The sequence below is a fragment of the Amblyomma maculatum genome, chromosome 7 (assembly GCF_055883805.1).
Source record: "Amblyomma maculatum isolate TAMU_Amacu chromosome 7, ASM5588380v1, whole genome shotgun sequence".
Classification (NCBI taxonomy): domain Eukaryota; kingdom Metazoa; phylum Arthropoda; class Arachnida; order Ixodida; family Ixodidae; genus Amblyomma; species Amblyomma maculatum.
In genome coordinates, this window is record NC_139350.1 from 91,208,210 (window position 1) to 91,227,411 (window position 19,202).

General features: G+C 46.1%; 1 long non-coding RNA gene across 5 annotated transcripts in view; it reads right to left on the reverse strand.

Annotated features, from left to right (window-relative positions):
* LOC146183939 (uncharacterized) overlaps positions 1 to 19,202 on the reverse strand; it is a 203,333-nt gene that overhangs the window by 163,433 nt on the left and 20,698 nt on the right. The window contains exon 1 of one of the 5 annotated variants that reach the window (XR_014708828.1): positions 15,677 to 15,755. The exons of the other annotated variants lie outside the window; for them this stretch is intronic. This is a non-coding gene — a long non-coding RNA (uncharacterized LOC146183939). Of the gene's footprint in view, positions 1 to 15,676; positions 15,756 to 19,202 lie in introns of those variants that run through there. 5 annotated transcript variants of the gene reach the window in all.

Consider the following 19,202-nt stretch of genomic DNA (forward strand, 5'->3'; position numbering starts at 1 on the left):
GTGGTTTAGGTTTCTGACTGCTTTTGCCTCTTTTGCTTGACTCTGCTTTTGCCATGTTCATCTTTTGTTGTTGGTTTAGGGTTTTTTAGGCTTCTGACTGCTTTTGCTTCACCTTTTTTACTCTGTTTTTGCTAGGATTGTTCTCTCGTTTTTTTTTTTTTCTTTCGTTTTTTAGGGTCCGGCCTGCTTTGCTTCTCATGTCTTACTCTGCTGTTGATACGAGTGGTCCACACTGCTTTTGCTAAAAGTTGGCCTGCCTTCCGTTTCAAATTTTTTTTCGTTTCTGTTAGTTTATTTGCTGGGGTACAGATATCTTGTTTGGTATCCTGACGTTCACGTGTTAGGTTCGCAGTGATTATTAGGCGATGAATCTCATGCTTGAGCTGTACGTATATGCCACTTTTCCGTTCAATAAATTGTTGGTAGTGTGCGGATGTGGTGTCCCTTTCTTGTCTGTGTGTTGCGCCGCCGTTTCACTACAGTTTGTGTTCACAAGCTTATTACGCACATTGATATGGGAGGGGGAAACGCCGAGCACGCATATTCGGCAAATATTTAATTGCACTGGACACAGCCTGCCTGCGCAGATATCAAATACGGAGGAACGAACGTGCACGGGAGGGAGACTGGCAGTCTGCTCCAACTAGGCTACTACGCTCACAAACTAAATAAACGCAACTGCGTTCGTTGAAAGGACGACGACGGCTCCTTCGAAGATGTTTCCGGGGCTCTTACTCCCAATATTGCCACTCTCATTTCACTGGCCCACACCTTTATTTTGCCGCAGCTATCGCTCACGAGAAATAATGGTTCCACACATCCTAACGCGGAACTCTGCGCCGCTCGCTTGCAGGCACAGCCGGAGCGCGTGAAACGGTGCTCTGGGGGTGAGCTTTGGCGGCATCTACCAGCTGTTTCGGTCCCTACTCAGCGGTCACGTGGTATTTCTTCGGCCGCGCGCTCCCATAGAGAGTGGCGCGATGCGCAGGTCGCCCATTATACAGTAGGTCGTGTTCACACCAAACTAGGAGGGAGCGCCCGCAGCCTCAGCAAGCCAACCTCCTCTGACGCCGCTCCCTTCTCTCTCTTGCACGCAATGATTCTTGGGAATTTAGCCAACATAGTTGCCAGGCTCAAAAGCAGCAGGGTACATGGTATTTTTTAGTGACTTTGGATGCCCCCGCGGAAAGCCTACCGGAGTGGTCTGCCGAAAGTTTCGCGTCTCATCGTAACACATAAGTTACTTTGTTTACAATTGTTGCATTGTACTCCGTGTTTATAGACCTCCTTCATGTTTGCAAACAAACAAGATGATCGAGGTGGCGCTGCTATCGTCAGCGATCCCACGGTAGGCAAAAAGCACGACCGCGGCCGCGGCACTGTGGCCAAGCTTGTTAAGGCCGTGTTATTGTGATTTGTAGGCGCCTTCTTGGCAGACGAAATAACCATGTGCTAGTATTCGTGACCCTCAGCGGTGAGGACAGAAGCGATACATTGAAAAACTCTACCTACACGGCGTGCAGCGTACGAACCCGCACGCCGTACCGATGGAGATTCGGTTCAAGGCGCACAAGAGAAGCGTTGCTGCCGCCAGGAAAAATGAGCGACGGTGACATCTATTTGCTGTTTTCTCCGAGAAAATTAAACGCAAAACGCATAGAGAATTACAAAGCTTCAGATGCTTACAACTACTTTGAGTCGAGTACGCTGACAGTGATTTTTTTCGCTCATATATAGCGCCGCAAACCGCGTACGATGTAGTCCGCTCAAAGCATCATTGCGTTATCGGATGATTCTTCACACTGAGCGGCAAATGAGTGTTCTTGGCAAGCACGAAGCACCTCGCTAGCGTCGAGCGGCTGTATGGGTAAGGTGATTTAAGTCAGCATGGCAACAGTAGCCTTAACACTGCACGGACTTGCGTATCATTTCGTTATTCATTGAAATCACAACGCTGCGCGTCTGTTATATCTGCTCTGTTCGTGGGCGGCTGTCGTCGTTTGTGGTAGCAATTTTATCATGGGTAGTCACGCTGTTAGCTTGCATTACAATTACGAGCTGCAGCGGCCAATGTGGTTACGTGGGTTCCGGTAAAAACGTCCCAGGAAAAAGTGGTCCCGGAAAAAATGGCCTCGGATAAAATGTCCCCAAATAGATGCAATTAAACGTACTACAAAGTCGAGCTTTCGCCTTGCCCGGTGCTTGATTTATCAGCGATAAATTTCGCTCATTGTAATCAACTTTTACTGTTTTTATCTGCCATTTGTGTTTATGGTTTTAGCTTGAACAGTATTTATATTTTGAACCCCGCCGGTTTTTTTTTTTTTTTCACGTCCTGCAGTTCTTTTACTAAAGGCCTATACTGAGTTTCCTTGAGTCTAGCCGCAGTAATGTAGGCTACAGTGCTTCTTTCTACCCGTCCGCTTGAAATTTGCAAAACATGGTACTGATGCTGTGCGTTCTCAAAAAAAAAAAAAATAATAAAACCATTATGGCACCGAAATTTGTGCGGTGGAGGACAAGCCCGTTTCTCGAATGTGTAATATTAGCCGGGTGATTAGACCTATATTAAAGAGCGATATTTCCCAGCTTGGAAACTGGAAACTATGCACCGCATAATACTCGCTGGATATTATGTAGTGGTGGGGCTTTTTTTTTTTTTTTCGATATGCTTTCATGCTAAGTCTTCTCCAGTTTCTGTAAACGCGTAAAGCACCCAGAGGACCCAGTACCCAAACAATGGTTACATCTATTCTTAAAAAAAAAAGGCATCATAAGATGTTTAATTTTTTGCGAAGTGAGTTCCGGGCAGATTTCAGTCAATTTCATCGGTGACATTTTTTCCTAGGGGCCGCTTCCTGAGGGGACCTTTCTGGACGTTTTTTCCGGGGCCATATAGTCCAGGGGCCTTTGTTTCGTGGCTCTATCTTCTGGGGACCTCTTTTCAGGGGCCGTTTTTACCTTCACCCGTGGTTCCGTAGTTAGGGTGGCCCAGTTCGGTCTCGCCACTGTGGCCTCGGTAATGTAGGATAAACCCCACAACTCTCATTCACAATCAACCGCTGTGAATACAAAGACGTGTCGCTGAGCACCGTGGCTACATCGTGTCCAGTAAGATTTCGAACTACGTCTGCAGTCCGCGCCCTCACAGCGGCAATCAAACTCTTGAAGAAGAGCATAAAGGCCAAACAACCCGTGCGTGGCAAGAAGAGCATCAAGGACACAGCCCTCCGGGTAGACGCTGCAGAATGCCGACGCGGCCATGCTGCTAGGCCTACTGGGACTCGGCGGAGCCGCAGCTCTGATAATATGGCAAGAATGGGGACGCCAATGGACCCTCCGGTAGTCGCTGTGACTTCTGCAAGCACAACGGCAGGCTGCGGTAACGAGCCTTTACCTGGAGCTAGCACTTGGCCACAGAGCAACGTAGACATTACTTCGAATACGAGGACAACGCTCGGGCCGCTACCCGAGCTAAACGATACACATCAGGCTATGGATGTGCAACAGGAAGTCGTCACTAACGCTTCTCAACGGACACCCCGGCTGGTCAAACTACCTGGGCCACCAGTCAACACACCACCGACAAAGAAGGTAAGGGCCGCCCCTGATAAGCTAGCATCCGCTTATCCAACACCAGCCTTGCAGAAATCCTTCAGAGTGCATATCAGACCTACAGTGCAGTTTGATATCACTAAGATACCCACCAGAACAATGCAGAGAGTAATAGACGCAGCGCTTGGTACCACAGGTTACCAGGGGTTTGTAAGCCACAGGGCATCTAATACTGTCACAGTACATTTAGCCACCATTGAGGATGCACGCAAAATGACCACAGTAACACAGATTCCAATCACGACAGAGGAGTATCTTCCTGTCCAGACGTATTTTGCGTCAGGTCCAAATACTCAGCGATGTGTCCTCTATGACCTAGACCTACAAGATTCCCCGGAGACGGTGGCCAGAGACCTAATATCAGGAACACATACTGTGTTAGCCGCACGTCGTATGGGGAACAGAGGCACTTTTCTCATCACATTACAGGGACCAGATACTCTTCCGGACAGATTCTACTACAATGGCCGCATAGTGCGACCCAAAACGTACAAACCTAGACCGGTTCACTGTTACAGGTGCTACAGAGAAGGTCATATGCAGAAATTTTGTCCATATGGAGTTAACCCCGAATACATAACTGAATCTGGAGAAGCGAAATTCAAATGCGGCCTATGCAAATCTGATGATCACGATATCACTTCATCTCAGTGTCCGACAAAAAAGCGAAAGCTCGAGTTAGCAAGGGCTGGACGACATAAACAATATGCACCGTTAATGGTTAAAAACAGATTTGCAACTCTGGCCGAAGAGCTGTTTGATGACCCGCTAGAAGAAGAAGAGCCTGTTGAGGTGGTTGCACAGAACAGTGCATCTTTTGCTTCTACGCTAAAACATGGACGACGCACAAAACGGAGCACAGTGGCATTCACTACTGATGATTTTCCGGACCTTAAAGACTGCACAAGCCAGCAGGATGCAATAGAAAAAGAAATTGCGATGCTTTCAGCACAAATTGCACAGCTGCGACAAAAGAAAGCACATATAGCGCAACGACGAAAGGAGAGCTCAGAAAAACAGAAAGAAACGCTTGCAGGCAGTACGACAGCAAGGTTAGTGGATGCTCCGAATTGTAAACCTGCCGATAACATACCTATTTGGAAGGCGGTACTGGACACGCTTACGCAACTGACACACCTCATTCAGAGCAGCTTACATCATGGATAGAAGTAGCCGAAACAAATGGCAACAGATTACACAATGGAACTGCAGAGGGCTCTGTAATAAAGTTGGGGAAATAAATACAAAATTATTGTACGGTAAGCTACAATCATGGGCGTTCTTGATACAGGAGCACAATAGGTTATATTCAATAACAGGATATATAGGGTACCATTGTCCTTCTATCCCTGATAAACGAGCAAGAGGAGAGGCCGAAACACCAGGAAAAGCTGCCGTTTACATTAGGGCCAACATTCCCCAAACGCCACTTGACTTGAGCAAGTGGTGCAACACTCAGCAGGAAGTAGTTGCTGTACTCACGCGTCCGAACAAAACGCCCCTTATATTAGTGTCCATGTACGCTAGGCCAAGAAACACAGTGCTTAATCTTGGATGGGTTAAGCATATTCGCCATTCATACCCTGGAATTGCGATACTAATCGGTGGAGATTTTAACGCTCCGCACACCGTATGGGGATATGATTATGATTCTAAAAGGGGTGATCAAGTTCATACTGCCTTCACAGAAATGGAATTTACACTGCTAAATCATCCAGGAGTCGCAACACTACCTGCAACACAAACACGCTCACCAGACTTGACGTGGTGGAAGGGCCCTGGTGCACCACTATGGCAGGCGGAATTAGATGCGTGGGGTAGTGATCATGTCCCCATTGGTATTGGTCTTAATTTGGGACATATGAAGAAAATTCGAAAGAAAGCGTCTGTTACACATTGGGATGGTGTACGGCAGGATACTCGAACGCATTCAGTTAGCCCGAATACTCTCGTTACTACCCTTCAAACGGTACTCAAGGATCACACCATTACAACTACAGTGAACGAAGATCAGCCAACTCCCGACCTGCACCTACTAAAACTTTGGGCACGCCGAAAGCGGGCCGAGATACAGGCTGGTCGCCATCCTGAAGACGTGCAAAGAAGAATTGAGGTAAACAGAGTGACGGCACAGGCACGCCGATATGAAAAACAGCTGGCTCATAGAAGATGGGTAGAGTGGTGCAGTCGTTTGGGCTCAGGAACGAATAATAAGGCCCTCTGGAGGACTTTCCATGGCATGGAAAAGAGGCGGCAGGTTAAAGATCATGCAGAAAGTAATTAGACTCGCATTACAGCTTACACCAGAAGAGTTTGCAGATCAGGCTGCTGCCCTTTTCTTCCCGAACCACGCACATTATCCGGCGCCTTCACCGACAGTGGATGCGGTTGATAAAACAGGAATAAGATTACCATTTACAAAATTGGAGTTATTGGCTGCTATAGAAGAAGCGAATGGTAAAACTGCGCCTGGACATGACGATATTCCTTATGAAGTATTCAAGAATTTAGAAGGAGCCGCAGTTGATGGCTTGTTGGATGTGGTAAATGAGGTATGGCAAGGAGGAGACATTCCACTCGGCTGGAAACACTCGGTGGTGGTAACAATACCAAAGGCTGGGAAACCTCCCACAAGTCTAGAATCTTTGCGGCCTATCTCGCTAACACCCACAATTTGCAAAATCTATGAAAAGATGATAGCCACCCGCCTGTCATGGTGGTTGGAAAGTAATAAAAAATACCATGCTCGACAAATTGGGTTCCGAACAAACCTTGGGACAGAAAATGGACTGGCTGTGCTCGCTGAAGAGGTCATACACGTGTCGCCTTATAGCCACCTAGTGCGCACTGTAGTGGCTACCGACATGGCGAAGGCATACGACAACGTGTTACATGCCAAGATTCTTAGCAACATGGAATGTATGGGCATTCCCTTGCAGGTCATAAAAGCAGTACATAATCTGCTTAAGGACAGGACGTTTTCTATCCGGATAAACGGAAAACAAATTGGCAATTACACCTCGAACAGAGGCGTGCCACAAGGGTCAGTGTTAGCACCTTTATTATTTAATATCGCACTGATCCCATTGGCGTGGAAATTAGCTAAAATACCAGAAGTGGGGTTCATGATATACGCAGATGATGTCACGATTTGGTCTGTTCATAAACAAATTGACAGACAGATTCGGCATCTGCAAGAGGCTTTAAATACCATAGATGAGTACGTGCAAAGTGCAGGCCTGGAATTATCACCTCAAAAGTCCAGTTACATTCATGTTGCCAACAAGAATGGAAGAAAACAATTGGCAACGCAAAGAGTCTCCCTAAAGATTGGAAATCAGGCACTGGAAGAGGTGGACGAGTTGAGAGTTCTTGGCCTAGAAATTCACAAATCCGGCAAAGGAACACAATGGCTTCATAAAGTGAAAAAAGTAGCTGCGACTTCCTTAAACTTGATAAAACGCATTTCGTCTAGGGGAGGAGGAGCTCGAGCGGACATGGCAAGACGTCTTGTACAATCAGTGTTACAGCCGAGGATACTATACCAGGCCCAATTCCAAAGACTCACGAGGCGGCAATGGGCAAATTTGGAAACAATAAATAGAAAGGCAATGCGCACTATCACGGCCTTACCAAAACTTACCCCTATCCCTATTCTCCAAGAGTTTGCACAGATAAATATGTTGACCGAATTAATTGAGCAACGAGAGGCAACAAGGGATATGAAGCGAAAGTATGTTACGCCCATAGCATCCTTGTACAACGAAGTGGCAGTGCGAACACCACCAATGGCTGACCCCCCTCCTTGGGAATTCACTACTATCACGACAAACAAGACCACTCGGCTTCGTCGCAAAGAAAAGCTGGCATCTCGACCTCTGGTTGATGCACTTCCAGGTACCTTAATTGCATATACGGACGCATCAATTATAGAAAATGGCGGTAGAACAGCAGCTACTAGTCCAACACACAGCGAACTAAAGGTACATAAAGAATATCTTTTAGAATACCCGGACCCGCTTGTGATGGAACTCTATGCAATCCGCGATGCTATGGAGGCCATAAATAAAATAGATTCGATAACAGAAGCCCACATCTATACAGACTCCTTAGCCGCCATAAAACAACTAAAGAAAGTGACGAAGACGCTATTTGTTACCCAGGAAATCCACGCACTCAATAAAAAAACAAAGATAAGCATCCAGATACATTGGACACAAGACAATGCTGAGAACGCTGAGCAGAGAAAAGTTGACCACCTCACACACGAAGTTCCACACACTAATGCGCCCCCCACCAGGCTCCCTTTCGATGCCCGCTCCGCTGTTTCCATTTTAGCATCCTCTTTAAGGAAAAGTACACGTGCCCTCATTCCCCCGTGTACATTCCCACTCCCTCGTAACTTAACGAGATTGGAGGAGGTTTCCCTTAGAAGGATAAGAGCTGGGGCGGTCCTTACCCCGTCGGTAAAATGCCGATGGGAATCGCAAGCTGAAATCGGACCAACAACATGCCCAAAGTGTTCCACACCAGCTGCAGAAGTGGATGTTCGTCACCTGCTATGGACTTGTGCAGGGACAAGGGAATCAAGGACAAAGATTCTGCGCGAAGTGGGTCTAACCACAACAAGGGAAGATGACTTTTCTAAATGGCTCACCGACAACACTAAGAGCGGGAGCCTGCTCCGGTTCCTCACGGAAAACCATTTACATGAGTTTATATAATATGTCTTATGGCAAGTTTGCGTACAAAAAAAAAAAAAAATACAAATAAAAGCGCTCGGCATAAATAAAAAAATGCAGCTCCGATCCAAATCACTAGCTATTAACGTGAAGTGGGAGTCTTCATCTGGAAGTAATAAAAATAATTTGACGTGAATTACGTGGCGAAGGTTAGCCATGCAACATGTATATCACGGATCGAGGAGTGCAACACAGATCTTTAGAGTAACAGCTCACTGCGCATACATACAATTACCAAAGTGAAAAAACGGCCTTGAGGAACAGTTCACATAGGTAAACGTCTACGCATGCTCCAACAAAGAAACAGGCCTACGCAATACAACATATATATGACTGCCTCGTCTAAGTATGTTACCAGCGCACCCGCACACCAAGATCCCATCACACGTCGTAAAAAGGCCAAACTCGAGTGATTCGCGACCTTTGATCCGGTAGACCGCTCTGGCGTAAAGGTGAATAAGCTCCAGCTTAGCCGTAACGAAGTGTTTGCCGCATATTCGATGAGCAGGCGTCAGTATTCAGCCTTGGCGCTTCACCGCGGCGGCCCACAACTGTTTACGGCGACCATTGTCAGCAAGAAGCCTTTGCAAGATTACTAAACTTCCTCTTGTGTGCCTTTCAGCACATGTCATAGTGAAGCGATTAGTCGGCATGGTACTCTGCATTTCCCGGCAACAGCAAGCCATCGCACAATCACGGGAGGCAAGGCGACTGAAGCGTCGTTTTGCCTACCCCGCGAAAGTCTCTAACGACGACAGCGCCACCGCATTTTCGTGACGTAGCCGGAGTGAAGGAGGTCTATAGGCACCACACTAGTGAGAACTGCAGGTGGCCTTTTCATCTTTGGTTTCGTCAGGGAGACTACGAATTCGACATAACCTTGCATGCCTCGGGAACTGGCTTCAGCGTAACAATGTGTATTCGAGGTCTGCATTTCCTAAATGAATCAAACGATTTTCGTCTCGAACAATACATGCACATGCCTTGACAAAAAAACGTTTCGTTTCTCGAGGAGTGCGCATAACAGGATACTCACCGTTGGAGCGACAGCCCCGAGAGGTAGAGGTATATCCGTGTAGTTCTTGCATCCCGGCACAAAGCATTTCATATGGCAGTACTTTTTGTTAGGCTAGTTAGTTTGATTCCATGCTTGCGAGACTCACGCACCAAGACAGAGCACAAGAACACAGCGAACGACAGGACGAAGCGATGATCAGCGCTTCGTCCCCTCGTCCTTCTTGTTCTCGCATGCTTCGTCTGATCGCCGAACCCCGCAAGCATTTCATATGGCGCAGCTGAAAGAACCCAGCCATAGTTCGTGAAATACACGGGTGCACGGCGCGGCGGCGGCAGCCCCCACGGGCTCAGCCCGTCTAAAAGTCCAAAGTTCCATCTACAACCTGCTCGCAGCGCGCGCCTCAAGTGTCAAGTGCAGGCATCGCGTAGCGAAGGCCACGCGAAGGCATTCCTTCGGAGCGAAGCGTGCGAAAGTGCAACCGAAACCAGCTACCGACTACCGCTTGCCGTATCATGTGACGGCTAATTTCCCATGATTCTTTCCATTATATTTTTTATGACTAGGCTTCACTTTTCCGCCGCAGCGCTCCCTCCTTTTTCTTCCTCCATGTTCACACCCCTGCCCCGACCTGACGTTGCATTCCTGCTCTGCTCTTGCAGTCGTACGGGACAGTGAAAACCACGTGAAAACACCTGGGAGCCGGAGCAGAACCTCGACTGCCAAGGACAGTTCGAAATGACACGCCAGCGAAGAGCCAAGTCACAGAACCGCAAGGAGGAGGCCGAAGGTGACTATAAACCAAGTGGCTTCGACCGGGGCCTGGTCCCAGACTACATTATCGGGGCAACCGATTCTTCAGGGGAGCTAATGTTCCTCATCAAGTGGAAGGACAGTAACGAAGCGGAGATGGTGCCTGCATGAGCGGCCAACGTCCGTTGCCCGCAGATCGCCATCCGCTTCTACGAAGAGCGCCTGGTTTGGGACACTTGCGGAAATCGGGATGCAGAGGCTTAACGTGCGAGTAGCCCCATTTCCACCGCCGCCTTGGTACTTTTCTTGGCCGAACATTTTTTTTCTTTCCCAACAAACCATCACGTGAGCCGTCCGGTCGACAGGCTGCATTGATCATCGGCGTCTCGCCCGGGGGACACTCCGATATTCTGACTTTTCTTTTCATGTGCAGACGAAGCCTGGACCTTGTGCTGTCTTTTTCTAGCCTTGTTTAGCCAAACGCACGCAAGCCATCGTGCAAGTGTCAAGCCGTTTTGCAGCGCCGCGCTTCTTGGGGTGAAGTGTTTCTATAGTTGCTGTGTTGGCCCGATATGTTCGGTAGAAACCGTCCGTAGCAACGTGTTTTCACATCCCATTCCTGCACATAACGCTGCACTTCCATTGTTTCCATTTGTCACCCCTCGTTTTTTTTTCCCACGCCATCGCCTTCAGCGTTACACTTGCGTTGATCCACCTTTTTCCCAGTCTTTTTTTTCTTTTCTGTTTCCTGAAATCATTATTTAGCGAAGCGTGAATGAAAGCCTGTTTTGTTCATCGAAACTGGACGTCAAGAATGCGCCAGAACTAAATAAAATTAAACGGGGTCGCAAAATGTCGCGCTTTCGAGAGAACCCTTCGACAGTACATATTTTTTTTTTCTCATTGCTTTGTGTTGGAGTGTTTCACGGGTTTGTATTCATGTACAATATAACGGGAAATTAAATAAGTTTCACCTGCATTTGTTGCGGCCAAAAAATATCGCTAGTCTCGTTATTTTGAGGTGTGCCTCGACCTGTCAGCTGTCAAAATCGCTGCCGGCTGTGGGCAGCGTCATAATATGCTGTTGGCACGCCTGTTCTACTATGGACTTTTTCTTTTGTTAAATATTGGTAACGTTTGGATTTAATGTCATCTGCCAATGGTTCATATCACAGCATGCTTATTCATAACATACTTTGCTCCCTCTGATGGTTGTGGTTATTGCATTTTGAGTTATTTGAAAGGCTTTGGCAGGTGCAGAAACCATGTGTTGCTCATCTTAAAATGTAACATCCTTTGCTTTCGCTTGAAGAGTGCTGATATGCACAGATAATGTAACCAATTCCTTCATTTTAAGTCCTTATTTCCTAAAGTGCGCAATGCCAAAGAGACCATTCCATTTCTGTTCTGGCATGCTGCTTGTGGTCCAAGTGTAAATTTAGCCTGTAAAGTTGTGCTTGGGGGAACTGCTGGTACTTGGAAAAAGAAAGGTAAAGTATAAATTATTGCATACTATAAAGCAGTCTAGCAGGTTGGGAATAAAGAGGCAGGAGTTAGTGAAAAATCTTGCAATGTTATGCTGACACTGAAGTTTGGGTGCTCTGATACCCTCTTGTCATGCACAAATGGGAGCAACAGAGAGTTACTTTTAGAAGGCACTGAGTCAGTTGCAAAGTTAGAGCACTTAGTTTAAGTATAATGTTGAGCTAATCAATCCTGCCAACTGTCAGTGCAACTCCAAAGCACACTTACAAAAAGAAAAACATGGTATTGGAATCTGGTGCAGCCACCAGACGTTACGTGCATGTTTTTGTACCTTCAAAAGTTTAATCTTTTCAGTTATTGGTAATGTTCGATACTGTGGTCCTACATGGCTGTTTTCCATGAAGGGAAGAGTCTTACAATCATGCGACTTCACTGCAGTTAGCCTTGTCACGTCTTCAGTGAAGCCATTGCCTTGATCTAGCGATTTGTGCCATGAAATGTGTTACCTGTATGGCTTGGCACGTTGTCGGGAGTTGTTCTATAGCATCTGCGTTAGTGTGGGCTGAATAACTTTGGGGCGTAACAATGCACAGAAGCGTTACATTTCTTTAACAGGACTAAATTGATGTTGGAAAGACTCAAGCTAATGTCGGCCTGTTTCTGTTTGTGGGATGTATTGTCTTGTTAATTCCATCAGGCTTTCGTCATTCCGTTTCAGTAGCAACTGATTTTACCATGTTTGCTAAATCATGTTATTGTATGTAGGAAAAAAAAATATTTTGCATCTCCTATATGTAGTTTTATTCTCGCGGTATGCTTCACCGTGATGCTCGGACCGCTTCGTAGACTTAACTTGAAGCGCTAGGTTTTATGAAGGGGCAACACCCTGCCTACAGTTTCTATTGAGTTAGGCAGGGGTATGCGCCAAGGAAAGCGAGCCCATGCATAAGTGCGATCCAAACTGCATATTACACTGATACAAGTGACAGTGCAACTGCTACAGGCATTAGCAACGTCAAGCTCCCACTAGAAGAATAGATGGCGTCCCAGCCAATGCCGCTCGCGTGGCTTGTACAACAGTGTATTTTTGTGCTGCGCATGCTGATGCTGTTAGCTGATCTAAACAATGTAATGTCAAGGTACCTGAAAAAACTGGATATTGCTGATAAACCCAGAATTTCCCATATTATAAGGTACCCCCTTATTGGTCTGTGGTGTATAATATTCACTACTGCCCGCCACGGTTGTTCAGTGGTTAGGACCCTCAACTGCTGGTGGTCCTGAGAATGTAAGTTCAATTCTACCCTCGTTCCGATACAAGTAAAATTCAGGGCGCCCATGTACTGTTGTATATCCACGCACGTCAAAGAGCCCGAGGTGGTTGAAACCTCCAGAGTTGCTCACTACGGCATGCCACATAGTCGATGTCGCGTTGGGATGTTAAACCCTGTAGATCAAAGCAAGCACAGTACTCAGAAATGTGGTGCAGCAAACACAATCACATGAGAAGAAACACAACACAGGCGCACTCCTTCTTATGTGATTGCGTTCGTTGCGCCACATTTCTGGGTACTATGCAGCACCAACTCGCCCCTCAAGCTGTTAATTAAAGCAAACATATTCACTGCTAAAGCCCAGCAGTGAGTGGTGACACACTTTTCACTGCTGAGTTCTTGGTCTCTGGAGGCATTGCAAAATATCACGGTATTAGAATTCGAATACCTCGTGTCAACACGATTACCACATCCAACTTTATGCAACCAGCAGAGAAGAAGCAGTAGTGGAGGTTCTAAATAGAACAGGGATGATCATCACCACACGTATGGCTTGAAAATCTGCGCTCTTCACACGACTTGCGCTCTTATTCCATGGAGTTTTCAACACGCTACTGACCATTCCAGCTCACTGACTGTATTGACTACTGTACAGTTGTGCCGTGAAAAGAAAGCCCATATCTACTTGCATTTCATGACAGGCAGTTTTAAGGCATAATCTCACGTAGCGTAATCCTGTACGCAAAAGTCCTCGAGATCTGTCACATTCCATGAGATTAGTCATTGTCTAGTGTTCCTGCAATCTGCAATACCACTCTCAAACGTGCGCCAAGGAACGCTACGTAACAGGAGCGATCCTGTACCGTCCAAGCTCACACTTGCCAGAGAAAGTGTGACAGATACCGTACCCTTCCTTTCCTGTAAATCAATTCTAATCCTGTGTAGCACGGCAATGAACGCCAATAAGAGGCAAATGATAGGAGAGGAAGGGTAGGTTGGTTGGTTTGGTTGGTTTGTGGAATTTAACGTCCCAAAGCGACTCGGGCTATGAGAGACACTGTAGTGGAGTACTCCGGAAGCTTCAACCACCTAGGGTTCTTTAACGTGCACTGACATCGCGCAGTACACGGGCACCTTGCTTTTTGCCTCCACCAAAAAGCAGCCGCCGAGGCCGGGATTCGATCCCGCGTCCTCGGGTATAGTAGTCGAGTGCCATAACCACTGCGCCACACTGGCGGGGCAAAGGAAGGGTAGGCTTTCTTCATTCTCCTCTTAAGAGATATAAAAGAGACCCCCTGATTTTCTTTGCATGTGTCCTCACTCAAACATAACAGCTCACCATTATCTGAAGATTTCCAGTGACGTTCAAAAGAAGGCGGCATGCGAAATTTTTTTTTTTTAACCTGCTGATACACTGCTAATCAAAGGCACTTAATCATGTCTTCATTTATGCAACCTGCTTAGTGGTTGGATTATTTGGCAGGAAATGAAATGTGCCTCTTTTACTCAGCCATTAGGCAAATGCATGCTTGTCCTCCTTTGCCTTAAAACTACCAGCTTCTATTGCACACGCGTATATCATGTTGGTGACAAGGGATAGCGACACATGGTGGCAGCTGTCAGGTATACACCTGCCACCTTGCATCTGCAATCAGTGCGTAGAAGAAGCATGTCGCCGCGCCTACATCACTTGTGTGCCGGTTTTTCAGGTAGCCAATAGAATTCCTCATACACCCCAGAGGGCTCTACATGTCACGAAAAGACAGATTGCAATAATGCAGTAAGCTATGTAAAAGAAAACTGGTAACAACAAGAGCAGAGAAGGTTGGGGGAACGAATGTGAGTCAATGATGTCTTAGCTGAGATCAAGAAAAAAAGGTCGTAAGGAAGGGAATGCAGAGTGGAGTTCAAATAACCATTGACCAGTTTTGATAAGGCAATGGATTCAAGAGAAAAGTAAGCATAGCAGCGATAGAGCAATTTAGTTTTTCATTTTTAATGAAAACCATGGCAGTCTGAGTGGGAACAAGGAAGGTAGACACAAAGGAAAGAAGCAGGTGGGTATGTGTCCAGTAAAAAGAAAGTGGGGTTCGACATAGTGTTATGTGATGACATTAGGAGGTTTGCAAGAATAAGGCAAAGTCACAGTTACTGCAAGGTAAGGATAACTAGAGGGGGCAGTGAAAGAGACTATACTGAGTGAAGCATCAGTACAACAATGCCTCAGTATAGAACAAAAGCCAGAATCACACTTGTAGATCACTGCAGTAGTTTTGATGTAATGCTCAGCACTCCTAAAAGGCCAGTGAAGTATTCTTAGTTGGCCCATTTTTAAGAGATAGTGTTAAAGACTCCATTCTCCAGGCAATCCAATGTTGGTGTCGTCATCAGTGCTGACAGTGTTGTGACTTTGCAAGAGACATGGCAGCGCTCTAATTAGTCGGCGGGTGGTGTGATGTCACAAGACCCTAGATGACACATTTGAGGTTGCAGGAGCTGACAGCTTGCGCTTCTCCTTTAGTTAGATGAGAATGGAACTCACCGGAGCCTTTGCATTCCAAGTCAGATACGCGACTCCTACACCAAGCAGGCACATTTCCACGGGGTGGTTAACAGTGCTTCATGTTTACACCGGGTGATCGTTCACAAATTGGGACATTAGAGCTTAAGCGAGAGCATGTACACAAATGAGGATATGCAAAGGAGCTAGCACTGCATCATATCTTAAAGGTAGAGTTTGGATGAAACACAGGCGCTACTGTTTACTTATTCATTAGAGAGATTTGGCTTACCGTGATCCGCGATTCGCCACCGTGACCTGCTACTGTGTGTGGGCGGGGTGTACAAGCTGATTGGTACCGACGTGGGAGGTCTATGTGCAGACATCCAGTATGAAGCGCCATCAATCGTCGTCAAGGGATCTGGGCATGCGCAGTGTAACGCGCAGTGGTGGATAACGGTAGCGGATAGCGGATCACGGTAAGCTAAAAGTCTCTATTGAATGGAGAGAGACAAGGTATATATATGCTCGCAGACCAGCGTAGGCACTACCATACAGGTATCTTAGAAATCGCCATGCAGGGTGTTTAACAGATCACGTGAAAAATAATTTTTCTTTTTTTATAGAGGGAGAGGGGACTGTCGCTTACACAATCATGTACCGCTTTCCTTATCGAAAAAAAGCCTCAAAAGTTTCACGAGCAGGTTTTTTAGTACTTCTGCCTAAAATTTCCACGTACCAAAACCGCAGTATACAATCGATGCCAGCTTTACACTCCACAAGGTACATTCGTTCATTATTAGCATTCTTCCTGAGGTGGTGATTACACATCATCCCGTCTGGCCAATGTATGATCTGCCGCAGGACAAGGGGACTTTCATAGGTGGCTTTGGTGGCACAGTAAGAAAGCTGCCTTTCATGCTTCTTGCAGCACTGCTTTTCTTTGTTGCAAGGGATGCAACTATTTGGGTGCCGAAAAGGCCATCGAACTTTAAACCGATTAGCTACCTTGTTCAAGTTGTGGAAGACCTTGTGCATGTGTGGCATAACTTGCGGTCTCTGTCTATCATCTGGGGTAATGACAGCATTTAAGTGTGCACTGCCCTCCACTTTCCTGAGAAGCATTTCAGCCACCACGGCCCACCCAGGGAAGCTAGCTGAGAACAGCCTCTCTAATCGATGGTGATCATGCATGCATGAACTCCAAAGCGCAGATTCCTGGCACAGAGTTGCAGTACCTCTTTACAATTTTTTAATAGACTGAGTCATGTGGAAAGAGCGTTTTTTGCGCACGAGGATAAAACGCCCAGCACACGTGCCTTTCTTTGAATTGTATTCTTAGATCTAGAAACTGAAACTTTCCTTCTTCAGGAAGCTCATAAGTAATGGTTAGCCCTCTGCCGAGTTGTTTAAAACAGGGGTGGAAGCAGGCTCGAGCATTTCGGAGCAGCTTTGGGAGCAGTAGTAACGCCATTTCGGAGCAGCTTTGGAGCAACAAAATGAGTTTTCGGGCGTGTTATTTATGTTTTGGAGCACGTTTGTAAGGTCTAACGTCTTTGATAATTGCAGTTTTTTTTTTCCGAAATAAACAATCTTCACTCTGATTCCTTTATACGCCAGTTCAATACATTTTCAACTTTGCACTCATCTCTGAGAAGACAAACGGCCAAAGCATGTAAAGATATATAACACAGGTCGACCTTAGCAACAGCTTGCGAAAGACTAGCAGCAAACGTAAATCTTCCTGGTGCACTTCAACATCTAGTCTGACCGAACGCATTGGCTGTTTTGACTTGAGAGATTTAAATCTCGAGTCTACCGTTTGGATGTGCTCTAGCAGCGATACTAGTTTGGAGTTCAGATTAATGGGGATGACATTTCCCCTCCCTATCTTGTGCATATCTATTTTATTTCATTTTTCTAAACACACCTCAACGCACTCAGATATGTGGTATTGCATGATCCTTTTTGGTCCTATGCATCTCTGAGCACATGAATATTTTGTCTGCCAAAAAGGCGCCTTCAGACCACAATAATGTGCCAATATCGACCAGTGCCACTCCCATGCTTTTTGCCTACCGTGGGATCGCAGACTGCAGCACTACCTCGATCGTCTTGTCCGTTTGTAAATATGGTGGAGGTCTATGGGGGTAAAGCAGGCTCGGGAATTTTGAAGCAGCTTCGGGATATATAGATGGCATTGAAGGGTAGCTGTTCCATCCTACAGCTTATTTATTACACTGCCTCCTCCAAATAGTGCATCATTCTTTGCTTGAGCAATGCTGGGGCTCATTTTTAATACTTGGAGATACACCCCGTGCGCCTTTCCAACACTCCCGAGAAGCTTTCTAGTGATTGACCGCTTTGGCGTACCAACCCATAACGCTTCAATTATGGTTTTGTCTGTCATAAGCCTGGCAAGCTTGTCAAGGCCGACAGAGAGGCCCAATGGTGAAGTACCTGCTTGTTTTCACAGCAGAACCATTAGAATAACTCATGCAGTTTTTGCAGTTGGACAAGTTTCCTTCCTAGCGGCTCACAGTAGTTTGCGCTACCTGCATTGCTTGCTGATCTCGCTTCTATTACTAGTGATTCAAAAGGCTGAGAGGAGGTGCTACATGACATGCACAGTGCATTTTTTTTCTGCAAGTATCTCCAATCACCGGTAGCTCAAACGGAATTTACTTGTCAAAAAATATTTATTATGCTCCCAAGCCTCCCTCCCTTAAAAAAAATTTCATTTGTATTAAGCCCAGTGCAAGATGGGTTATATTTTTGCCCCCGGTGCTCTGACATTGTTCCTGCGTTCTGCTGAATTTGATGGTAGAACATCAAGGCAGCGAGTTTGGAGCAGTTTTGGAGCAATATTGCATTTTGGAGCAGGATGGAGCAGGGAAAGCCGTTTGGAGCAGAATGGAGCAACTGGAGCAGCACTTCCACCCCTGTTAAAAGCTTTTATTGCACTCTTCAGTGTATCCTTTTTTAGAAGGGAGCAGTTCATTTTCACAATGAAAAAGTTCATATATATAGAAAACTCTGGGACTTTGTCAGAGTTAAAATCGCTGAATGATCGTGCAAAAAGCTATTCCAGGCAAAACTATATTGCAGAACACAGGGAAAATACAAGACCTATACATATGCCCTTCATTCGCATATAAAACTGGTCAATAGATATGATCGAAGTGCTCTGAAGGTAAAATTTTAAAAATGTTCTCTATTGTCGTGTCAGTTACGTTCTAGAAAGAAACAGCCACATTTTCAACTTGCAGCTCTTCCCCTAACATCTGTGCTTGAGATGCTAGCTAGTTGTGGGTCGATCATGGTGGCTGTGGCTGAAAGGCTTCTTAGGAAAATGAAGGCCAATGCACACATGAATGCTGTGATTCCCCGGATGATAGACAGAGGCCACAAGTGCCACATATGCACAAGGTCACCACAATTTGAAGAGGGTGGCTAATAGGCTTAGAGTTTCAATGGTCTCTTCAGCACCCAAGCAGCTTGCTCAGCTGAGCAGTAGCATCAGTTGTGATAAAGGAAAACAGTGCTGTAAGAAGCATGAAGAGCGGTTTACCAACTGTGCCATCAACATCATTTATGAGACCCGTTCGCCTACGACAAATCATACATTGGCCAGATGGAATTATGTGTTTATGACTGACTCAGGGAGCACACAAAAATCTTAATAATGAACAGATGCCTCTTGTGGACCATTGTAAAGCGTGCACCGATTGTACACAGCAGTTTCGTTGCATGAGAATCTTAGTTAGACAGTCAAAAAACTGCTCTTGAAACTTTAGAGCCATTTTTGATCAGGAAAG